The sequence below is a fragment of the Hyperolius riggenbachi genome, chromosome 2 (genome assembly GCF_040937935.1).
Source record: "Hyperolius riggenbachi isolate aHypRig1 chromosome 2, aHypRig1.pri, whole genome shotgun sequence".
Classification (NCBI taxonomy): Eukaryota; Metazoa; Chordata; class Amphibia; order Anura; family Hyperoliidae; genus Hyperolius; species Hyperolius riggenbachi.
In genome coordinates this window covers 35,763,025-35,773,705 of record NC_090647.1, presented here as the reverse complement: position 1 = coordinate 35,773,705, position 10,681 = coordinate 35,763,025, and the positions used below count along the sequence as shown (strand labels likewise).

At 43.4% G+C, this 10,681-nt stretch overlaps 1 pseudogene; it reads left to right on the top strand.

Moving 5' to 3' along the window:
• LOC137544767 (odorant receptor 131-2-like) overlaps nucleotides 1-2,454 on the top strand; it is a 2,994-nt pseudogene extending 540 nt beyond the window's left edge.
• The last annotated feature ends 8,227 nt before the right edge of the window (nucleotides 2,455-10,681 follow it).

Below are 10,681 nucleotides of genomic sequence, written 5' to 3'. Positions count from 1 at the left end.
GGACCATGCGATAGAGTGAGGTGCAAAAATGAAATCATGCCTAGCAGAGGATGGTTTCACAATGCTAAATGCTAGGCTGGCTGTGGTGCAATTGGTTAGTGCGTCTGGCTGGTAACAGCAAGGTTACAGGTTCGATTCCATCCAGGCATGTCTTTTCCTTTTGCGTTCAACAGTTGTCCAAACAGAGCCAACAGAGCCCCAGATAGCCATGTAGAGTTAGGTCACAGCTAGCCTGGCTGTGGTGCAATTGGTTAGTGTGTCTGGCTGGTAACAGCAAGGTTACAGGTTCGATTCCATCCAGGCATGTCTTTTCCTTTTGAGTTCAACAGTTGTCCAAACACCGAGCACAAAGTTTTGCATGCGTAAAGTTTTACGCACACAAAATACCCCATGGGGTTCAATGGCGCAGCGCGCGCACGCAAAAGGAAAAGACATGCCTGGATGGAATCGAACCTGTAACCTTGCTGTTACTAGCCAGACGCACTAACCAATTGCACCACAGCCAGGCTAGCTGTGACCTAACTCTACATGGCTATCTGGGGCTCTGTTGGCTCTGTTTGGACAACTGTTGAACGCAAAAGGAAAAGACATGCCTGGATGGAATTGAACCTGTAACCTTGCTGTTACCAGCCAGACACACTAACCAATTGCACCACAGCCAGCCTAGCATTTAGCACTGTGAAACCATCCTCTGCTAGGCATGATTTCATTTTTGCACCTCACTCTATCGCATGGTCCAATCACAAAGCCCTGCACCCAGCATGTGTCTCATATGACTGTCTACAAGTAAGATTTAGGTTAGCAGTCTATTTAGTGTGTGTTTGGTGGTATGGTGGTGAGCATAGCTGTCTTCCATGTGGTTGGCCTGGGTTTGATCCCTGGACATGTCATGAATGTGAGTATGGTTTTGAAGTACTACAGATCTCTGGAGAGAGAGAGAGAGAGAGAGAGAGAGAGAGAGAGAGAGAGAGAGGAGGAGGAGGAGGAGGAGGAGGAGGCTGGCTGTGCTATTCATTTTAGGCATCTAGAGGGATAGAAACCTTTGCAAACTTTAAAATACTAAATTTCGTAATCGTAATTACGAAAATTTGCGTAATTTGCGAAAATTACGAAATTTCGATTACTGCTAAAATCGTAATTGTAGTAATTTCGCGAAATTTCGGAAATTCGTAATTAGGTCATTACGCTCATCCCTACTTCCGCCGCTAGCAGGTGCCCAAATTTCCTTCTGAAGGTGGAAGCCATCATAATTTAGCTTATCTCAAGAGCAGAAAGTGAGAAGCAACAATAAAAATGTAACAAATATTTTAGCTCTACTCTACAAAACAAAAATAAGAACATTTTCGTGTATTTCTTTCTCAGGCCCAAGCTGTTAAAACAAAAAGTGGGAAATTCTCTTCGATACAAAGATTGTCCAAGTGTTATTTTTTTTCTATATTTTTGGACTATATCTGGACTCTAAGCCCACATTTTTTCTTTTTCCTTTCAGAACAAGAGTTTCCTGCAAGCTGTTGACACAGAATTTTTATATCATGATTGATACTGCAGAAGTCAGTAGGAACACAACCAATAACCAGGTCATTGAGATAGTCAGAAGCACCTTGTTGACCTTAGTGTTCTTCTTCTTTTGTGTCTTCCTCTTCTTTGTGATGATCATACTGCATATTTTCTGTACTGTCCCCTACTTCCGAGAGAACGCCCGCTACGTTCTCTTCATCCACATGCTGATCAATGACACACTTTTACTTCTGGTAGCATTACTTCTTTTATTCTTTGTGACATACAGTATAAACATACCTGTGCCCATCTGCTATGGCATAGTCACCTTCACAAACCTCGCCTTTCAGATCACACCCTACAACTTGGCAGTCATGTCCCTGGAACGCTATACGGCAATTTGTCACCCACTGAGACATGCCCAGCTCTGTTCGGTACACAGATCTCTCCGAGCCATAATTATTATGTGGGCGTTGGCTTTGGCTTTCCAACTGCTTGACTTCATTGCCTTGTGCTTCTCAATGCCAAGGAACTTCTTTTCCACCAGTATGATATGTATGTGGTCTTCATTTGTCATGAATCAAACTCACAGAATTTAAGAACTTTGAACATCATTGGAACCTTCACAATGGTGGGACTGGTCATCTTCTTCACATACCTCCGAGTTGTAAAGGTGGCTTGGAAGATAGATTCAAGAAAGTCTTCAGCGTTCAAGGCTGAAAAAACTGTCTTGCTTCATGCATTCCAGCTATTTTTGTGCCTAACCTCTTTAACATCCACTTTTACAGAGAGGTATTTGAGAGAGTACTTTTTTTTATACCCATAACCAACTTTATATTGTTCATGTGCATCCCTCGATTTATCAGCCCTTTGATATATGGATTACGAGATGCAGTGCTCCAAAAATACATAAAAAGAAAGAATTTATCCAAGCAGTTAATTAATATAATTTTATGAGGGACATACATACCTGGTTACTTTTTCTAGGGAAAGATGTGAAGTACCATATTTTTTGGAATATAAGATGCTCCCACATATAAGACACACCTAGGTTTAGAGGGCAAAAATCAGGAAATAAAAAAACCTCAAACCTTGGTGTGTCTTTACTGCAGGGCATCTTATGGACCTTTTATATCCCACCAAAACTGTCTCTAATCTAATGATGCACTATCTGTCCCAGGAGAGGACGTCAGGATGTGTGCTCCTAATCCCTTGATAGGTTTGATGCAATGAATGTTTGCATGTCTGCACTATGCATGTTACAGGGCCAGAGTTTGGACACCTACGTTTACCTGGGTACTTCTGCGCAGTGTAGGTGACTAAGACCTCAATTCACGGAGCATTATCAAACATTTATCAAACACTTTATCAAACGTTTGATAATTTACCTCATGGGTAAAATCTCATTTTAAATTCACTAAGGTGTTATATATTTATCGAATGTTTTACCGATAAAATGTTCAAAAAATATATAACACCTTCGTGAATTTAAAATGAGATTTTACCCATGAGGCAAATTATCAAACGTTTGATAAAGTGTTTGATAAATGTTTGATAATGCTGCGTGAATTGAGGTCTAAGCATAAGAATGCATTCTTCTGTGAGCTAACACCCCGCTTTTAACGTAGCTGTAGGGATAACAGTGGTGCCTGGATGAGTGAATCTGTGAATGCATTTGTTTGAACATTTGCATGTGAGTGTGCGAAGGGTTACTTGATTTTTGCTAATGTTCTGGCCACACCCCCTTCAGCACCTCCCTTTCCTTAATAACTTATTTAATGTCCTAACTAGAGGCGATGTGCCTGGATATGTGTTTTTGTTTATCTACTCTATTTACACTACACTGCCCTGTTACACTACACTAATCCCTGTTGCCCCTACCAGTTACACAAAACTACTCTTATCCCTGTTGCTCTACCAAACTAAGCTACACAGCAATACACTACACTACACTTAAAGAGTAACTGTCAGGCTGCAGAAGCTAATTTAAACCTCTATTCTCCTGTGTTAAACAGTTTAGAAGGAAGCGAAAAAGGCATTAGTGAAGATAAAAATCTCTCTTACCTTTGATGTGTGCTTATCAGAAAAGCTGTTAGACCCAAGCAGGATGCAAGCCGCATACCATACTGCAAAGCATTCTGGGGCCCTCCCCTCGGCTGCTAATGAGACGTTACAGCAGCTTGTAATCAGTCTAGCGCCTAGCACTGATAAATCTCCGGGCAGAGTACACTGCAGGAGTCAGCTATTGTTCCTAGCCACATGGCTCATTAATATTCACTGCACACTGTGTTATTCAGTACGAACTTTTCTGTGATCAGGAAACAGGCAGGACATGACGACACAATTGGCTTCATAGAAGACAGAAAAACATGGAACCTGCCATGAGCTGTCAGGAGCATCAATCTCTGCATATACTATATAAAAATTCTGTGAAGTACAAACGTGGACAGTGAAATGCATATGTAATGTAAGTACAGCCTATATTTAGCTACTGATATATGTGTTTATTTTCTCTGAGACCTTATACCTAACAGCTCCTCTTTAACTAAACTACACAACCACTACACTGCCCTAAACTACACTACAATTAACTAAACTACACTTCACTGCACAAAACTACACTACACTACACTACACTTTCACTTTATTACTATACCTGCTCCTGCTGCCACGATCCTCTCCCCCTGGCTCATGCGTGACCCCCGCACATGTGCAACACTAGTGTAAAGGGACAGTGAACATTAAACTAGGTGTATAGAAGACCCGGCGGTTCTGTATAGTGGTAGGCGGCTGGTGTCCCTGTTTATTCTGCAGAAAAGGAGCACGCTGACTAAGGAGCAAGGCGGAGAGAATCACGGAGAATGCAGAAGGGGAACACACAAGAAGCAGCGCCTAGAGCCGGGGGAGAGGATCGCGGTGGAAGGAGTAGGTACATTATACCGGTACCTTTCCTGCACACTCGGCATAGCTTACTCTGTATCTTTGGAATATAAGACACTCCCACTTTCCCCCCCACATTTTGGGGGAGAAAAAGTGCATCTTATATTCTGAAAAATAAGATATATGTTATGGATGAGGAGCAGGCAAAATTCCAGAACTTGATTTTGCAGAAAATTTGGCTTCTTACCCCAGAGCTACTATCCCATCTCTCTCCTCAACTCTGACCTAAAAGAGGAACTTCAGTGAAAATAATGTAATTAAAAAAAGTGCTTCATTTTTACAATAATTCTGTATAAATGATTTAGTCAGTGTTTGCCCATTGTAAAATCTTTTAAATACCTGATTTACATTCTGACATTTATTAGGGCAGCACGGTGGCATAGTGGTTAGCTCTCTCGCCTTGCAGTGCTGGGTCCCTGGTTCGAATTCCAGCCAGGGCACTATCTGCAAAGAGTTTGTATGTTCTCTCCGTGTCTGCGTGGGTTTCCTCCGGGCACTCCGGTTTCCTCCCACATTCCAAAAACATACGGATAAGTTAATTGGCTCCCCCTAAAATTGGCCCTAGACTACAGTACTTCCACTACATAATATAGACATATAGCAATGGTAGGGATTAGATTGTGAGCTCCTTTGAGAGACAGTTAGTGACAAGATATATATATATACACTGTACAGCGCTGCGTAATATGTCGGCGCTATATAAATACTAAATAATAATAATTACATATCAAATCTAACCCAAAAAAGTTTTACAAGTACATTAACTCTAAAAAAAGAAAGGTTGACTGTATAGGACTCCTAAAGGATGAGGGTGGGAACTCAATGGTGGATGACCAAGGTAAGGCAGAGTTATTAAATGCTTTCTTTGCTTCTGTCTTCACAAAAGAAACAACACTGTTGCAAACTACAGGCGGAAGAGGCGGAAGAGTCTCAATCTACTAACTGTAATATTAAATACTTAACGCAGGAAGAAGTGAAGGCAAGACTAAATAAATTAAAAATAGACAAGGCACCTGGCCCGGATGGCATGCATCCTTGCGCGAGTTAGAGCACAAAGCGGTGATAACTTTGCTAGTGCAAAGGTTATCACGCCTAAAGTCTTTTAGGCGTGATAACTGAGTTATCACCGCTTTGTGAATCGAGCCCTATGTGTGTATGAATAGATGTGTGTGTGTATGTGCCGCGATCACTCGAAAACGCCTTGACCGATTTCAACAAAACTTGGTGCACAGATCCCTTACTACCTGGGATGATAGGTTCTGGGGTTCTCGCGGCCCCCCTGCACACCTGGGCGGAGCTACAAACAGCAAATCAGATTTCATCGATTAAAGTCAATGGAAAAAATGGAAAAGGCTGCCATTCTCACAGTAATCAAGCCAGAGTCCCCACACATGGCACAGTTGGTCACTTGGTGACCGAGGTTAAAAAACCAGGAAAAGTGGACGCAGCATAAAACAGCCAATCAAATTTCAGCCATTCATTTTTAATGGGAAATGTAAACTGCAGTAATTTTTAGACTGTTAATCCCAGGGTTTTCAAACTTGCCACATTTGGCCACTGGGATTAAGATTCCTGAAAGTGGGTGGAGCCTACAACAGCCAATCAAAATTAACCTATTGATTTTCAAGGGGAATATTTAAACTGCTGCCATTCTTACACTGTTTATGGCAGAGGCTTCAAACCTGCTACAGTCGGTCATGGGGTGACTGGGGTCAAAATTCACTAAAGGGGTGGGGCCAAAAACAGCCAATCAGATTTCTATGCTGGATAAACTGCTTCCATTCACACATTTTTGATGCCAGGAACAGGGGCGTAACTAGGCCCCACCGGGCCCCCCTGCAGATTTTCTGAGCGCCCCCCCCCCCCCCCCCGGGGCCCGCTCGCGGCCGTTTTGTGGGTGCTGGAGGGGTGGCAGCATGAGGGGAAAGCCTTGCCCACAGTCGGCGGGGAGAGGGGTAGTTCCCCCCTCTCCCTCACCTCGGGGCTCTCCCCTCTGTGCTCCCCTCCAGCTCATAAGTGTCTGTGGGGCTGTGGTGGGCAGCGAGCGGCGGGCAGATACATACCTGCTTCCGTGCGTTCCATCGGAGACTTCTCCCTCTAGCGGCTGACGTCACTTCCGGAAGTGACGTCAGCCGCTAGAGGGAGAAGTCTCCGATGGAACGCACGGAAGCAGGTATGTATCTGCCCGCCGCTCGCTGCCCACCACAGCCCCACAGACACTTACGAGCTGGAGGGGAGCACAGAGGGGAGAGCCCCGAGGTGAGGGAGAGGGGGGAACTACCCCTCTCCCCGCCGACTGTGGGCAAGGCTTTCCCCCCATGCTGCCACCCCTCCAGCACCCACAAAACGGCCCCAAGCGGGCCCCAGGGGGGGGGCGGGGGCGGGCCCCCCCGCGGGCGCAGGGGCTGCAGGGCCTATTCCTACGCCCCTGGCCAGGAACCTGGCTATTAAGTGACTGTGTGTCAAGGTTATAAAAAGTAGGTGGAGCCAAAATCAAATTTCACTTCTCAAATATAAACTGCAGCCAGTCTTACACTGTTAATGGCAGGGTTCTCAATCTTTGCACAGCTGGTTACTGGGTGACTGGGATTAATATTCAGGAAAACGGGTGGAGCCTACAACAGCAAATAAAAATTCACCTGTTAAATTTCCAGGGGAATATTTGAATTGCTGCCAAAAACAATTTGATTAATTTACAATTAATATTATTATTTTTTTATTATTATTTAGTATTTATATAGCAATTAATATACAAATTATTGATACCAAGGACCCCAAAGCTCATAAACTTGGTAATTAAGTGACTATAGGTCAAGGTCAGAAAAAGTTGGCAGGGCCAACAACTAAATTTTTTACATGGGAAAATATAAAATGCAACCATTCTTACAGTGTTAATGGCAGGGTTGCCAAACTTGACACAGTTGGCCACTGGGTGACTGGGATTCATAGTTAGAAAGTGGGTGGAACCTACAACAGCCAATCAAAATTTACCTATTGATTTTTCAAGAGGAATATTTACATTGCTACCATTCTTACACTGTTAATGGCAGAGGCCTCGAACCTGCTACAGTTAGTCATTGGGTGACTGGGGTCCAAATTCACTAAAGGAGGTGGAGCCACAAACAGCCAATCAGATTTGTTAGATTGATTTCAGTCATTCTGTTATTGGCAGGGGTTTCAAACTTGACACAGTTGGTCACTGGATGACTGGGATTAATATTCAGAAAAGTGGGTGGAGCCTACAACAGCCAATTAAAATTCACCTATTGATTTTAAAGGGGAATATTTACATTGCTGCCATTCTTACAATCTTAATGGCAGATGCCTCAAATCTGGTGCAGTCAGTCACTGGGATACTGGGGTTTAAATTCCCAAAAACTTATTGATGCCTAAGGAACCCAAAAATCATAAACATGGTCATTGAGTGACTGTATGTCAAGGTTAGAAACAGCCAAAAACAACTAACTTTTTACATGGGAAAATATAAATTGCAGCCATTCTTACACTAATGGCAGGGTTCTCAAACTTGACACAGTTGGTCACTGGGTGACTGGGATTAATATTCAGAAAAGTAGGTGGAGCCTACAACAGCTAATCAAAATTCACCTTTTGATTTTCAAGGGGAATATTGAAATTTCTGCCATTCTTACACTGTTAAGGGCAGAGGCCTTAAACCTGCTACAGTCGGTCATTAAGTGACTGGGGTTCAAATTCACTGAAGAGGCGGAGCCATAAACAGCCAATCAGATTTTTGTTGCTGGATAAACTGCTTCCATTCACACAATTTTCATGCCAGGTACCCAAAAGTTCACAAGCTTGGTCATTGAGTGACTGTGTGTCAAGGTTACAAAAACTGGGTGGAGTCAAAACCAGATGTCCTTGGGAATATGTTAACTGCAGCTCTTCTTCATTGTTAATGGCAGGGTTCTCAAACTGTGCACAGTTGGTTAGTGGGTGACTGGGGTTAATATTCAGGAAAGTGGGTAGAGCTGAAGAAAGCCAATCAATATTCACCTGTTGATTTTCAAGGGGAATGTTAAAATAGCTGCCAGTCTTGCATTGTTAATGGCACAAGCCTCAAACCTGGTGCAGTTGGTCATTGGGTCACGGGGCTTCAAATTCAGAAAAGGGGGTGGAGCCACAAACAGCTAATCAGATTTGTTTTTAATGATGCCAAGGACCTGAAAGCTCTTGGTTATTGAGTGACTGTGTGTCGAGGTTACAAAAAGTGGCCAGAGCCAAATACAAATTTCACTGGGAAAATATAAACTGCAGGCCTTCTTACACTGTTAATGGCAGGGTCCTCAAACTTTGCCCAGATGGTCACTGGATGACTGAGATAAATTTTCAGGGAAGTGGGTGGAGCCTATAATAGTCAATCAAAATTCACCTGTTGATTTTCAAGGGAAATATTTAAATTTCTGCCATTTTTATTGTTAATAGCAGATGCCTCAAACCTGGTACAGTTGGTCATTGGGTGATTGGGGTTCAAATGCTGGAGAGGGGCAGAGTCACAAACCATCAATCTGATTTATTTAATTTCTATGGGAATATACAAATTATTGATGCCAAAGCTCACAAACTTGAAAAAGTGGGTGGAGCCGACACCAGCCCAATACATACCCGGGCAATGCCCGGTCATCAGCTAGTAGTATATAAAGATACAATACATCAAAATATAGTGATAGTATGCTGGACTCGGTTATTCTGGGAAGCTAATTATACTATTTCAGCCGGTCGCTAATCCACTATTTTTAGCTGGCGTAAAATAGGAGTGTCTACATATCATCTCATCTCATACAAAAGAAAAAAACATTAGAAAAACGTGGTGAATATACCCAAACTTGAATATTAAAAAAAAGAAAAGAAAACACACACAAGAAAAAGACTATGCCATCATAACCAGAGGCCCATCAAAGGAAAACTTCGGACAATGTGTTAGCCCAAACTCACTCAATTGACTAGGCCACACATGGCTGAATGGGGAACTTCTAAAAACACATTACAACAAGGCTGGAACTAGGCCTAGCCCTTTTCTCATTTACCAGGTTTTTCCAGGCTGGGGAGCAATACTCTAATTTCATATCATGAGAATTGATTCTTCCATTACCAGTCAAATTTCAATAAACAGAGGCAGAATGAGTGCTAGGTCTGTCGGATGCAGTTGTCAAACCAAGAAGGGGTCAGGGAGAAGAATGATCAAACTAGTTGTGATCAGGAGCAGGTTCTGTTGACACTTCCTGCCACTAGTGGTAGGTGACGGCGTGGGCTCTTCCGAGGCATGGACTCTAAGTGACCAGTGTCTTCACCAGAGCACTCCGCAAAGGATGGCAGGCCGCTGACCATCCATAGCGGGCAACGGACTACTACTTAGCCACCAGGTCACGACCTTCTGGATTACTCCACCAGTGACACGAGAGAACAGCTGACACTGCCTTGTGGAGATCATAGTCAGCAATGCAGAAGTACATGATCAGCAGGAATCAGGCATAGCAATAGCAATCCGAGATCGGGGCAGGCAGAGTGCAATCAGTAACGGCTAACAGGCCAAGGGTAAATATAGTTGGAGTTCCATCAATAATGGTAAACGAGTCAAGGGTCAGGAGCGTAGGTGGAGTTTTATCACAATCAGGAAACAAGCCAAGGTCAGCAAAGGGAAGACAATCAGGAATGAGCGGGCAGAGTAGCAAGGTACAACTGCTAGCAAAGCTGCATGAACAGTCAGCACCCGATTCCAGGAGATGAGGCAGGCTTGTATAGCTGTTAAATTCAATCACAGCGCCAGGGGTTATGTCGTAAAGGAACTCCAATCCACCTCCAGAGGCCCCTCCTGCATATGGGTGCTGTGTGGAATATTCTCAGCAACCCAAATGAAACAAAAAGAGGAAAGGTGCTCTCAGTGGATAAATGTCAGGCAAAAGTATTTATTGGAAGTAGTAGACATATACAGTAAAAACACTCACATCATGAGGGTCCTACACCAATTAGGACCCTCTGTGGTTAGATCGCTTCCCACCCTGTGGTACTCAGCAACAAGTGCGATCAGTGATGCATAGCCCGCTCTCGTCCCGACTAGTTTCGGCCTCTCGCCGTCATCAGGGGATATCCCCTGATGGTCCTAATTGGTGTAGGACCCTCATGATGTGAGTGTTTTTACTGTATATATCTACTACTTCCAATAAATACTTTTGCCTGACATTTATCCACTGAGAGCACCTTTCCTCTTTTTGTTTCATTTGGGTTG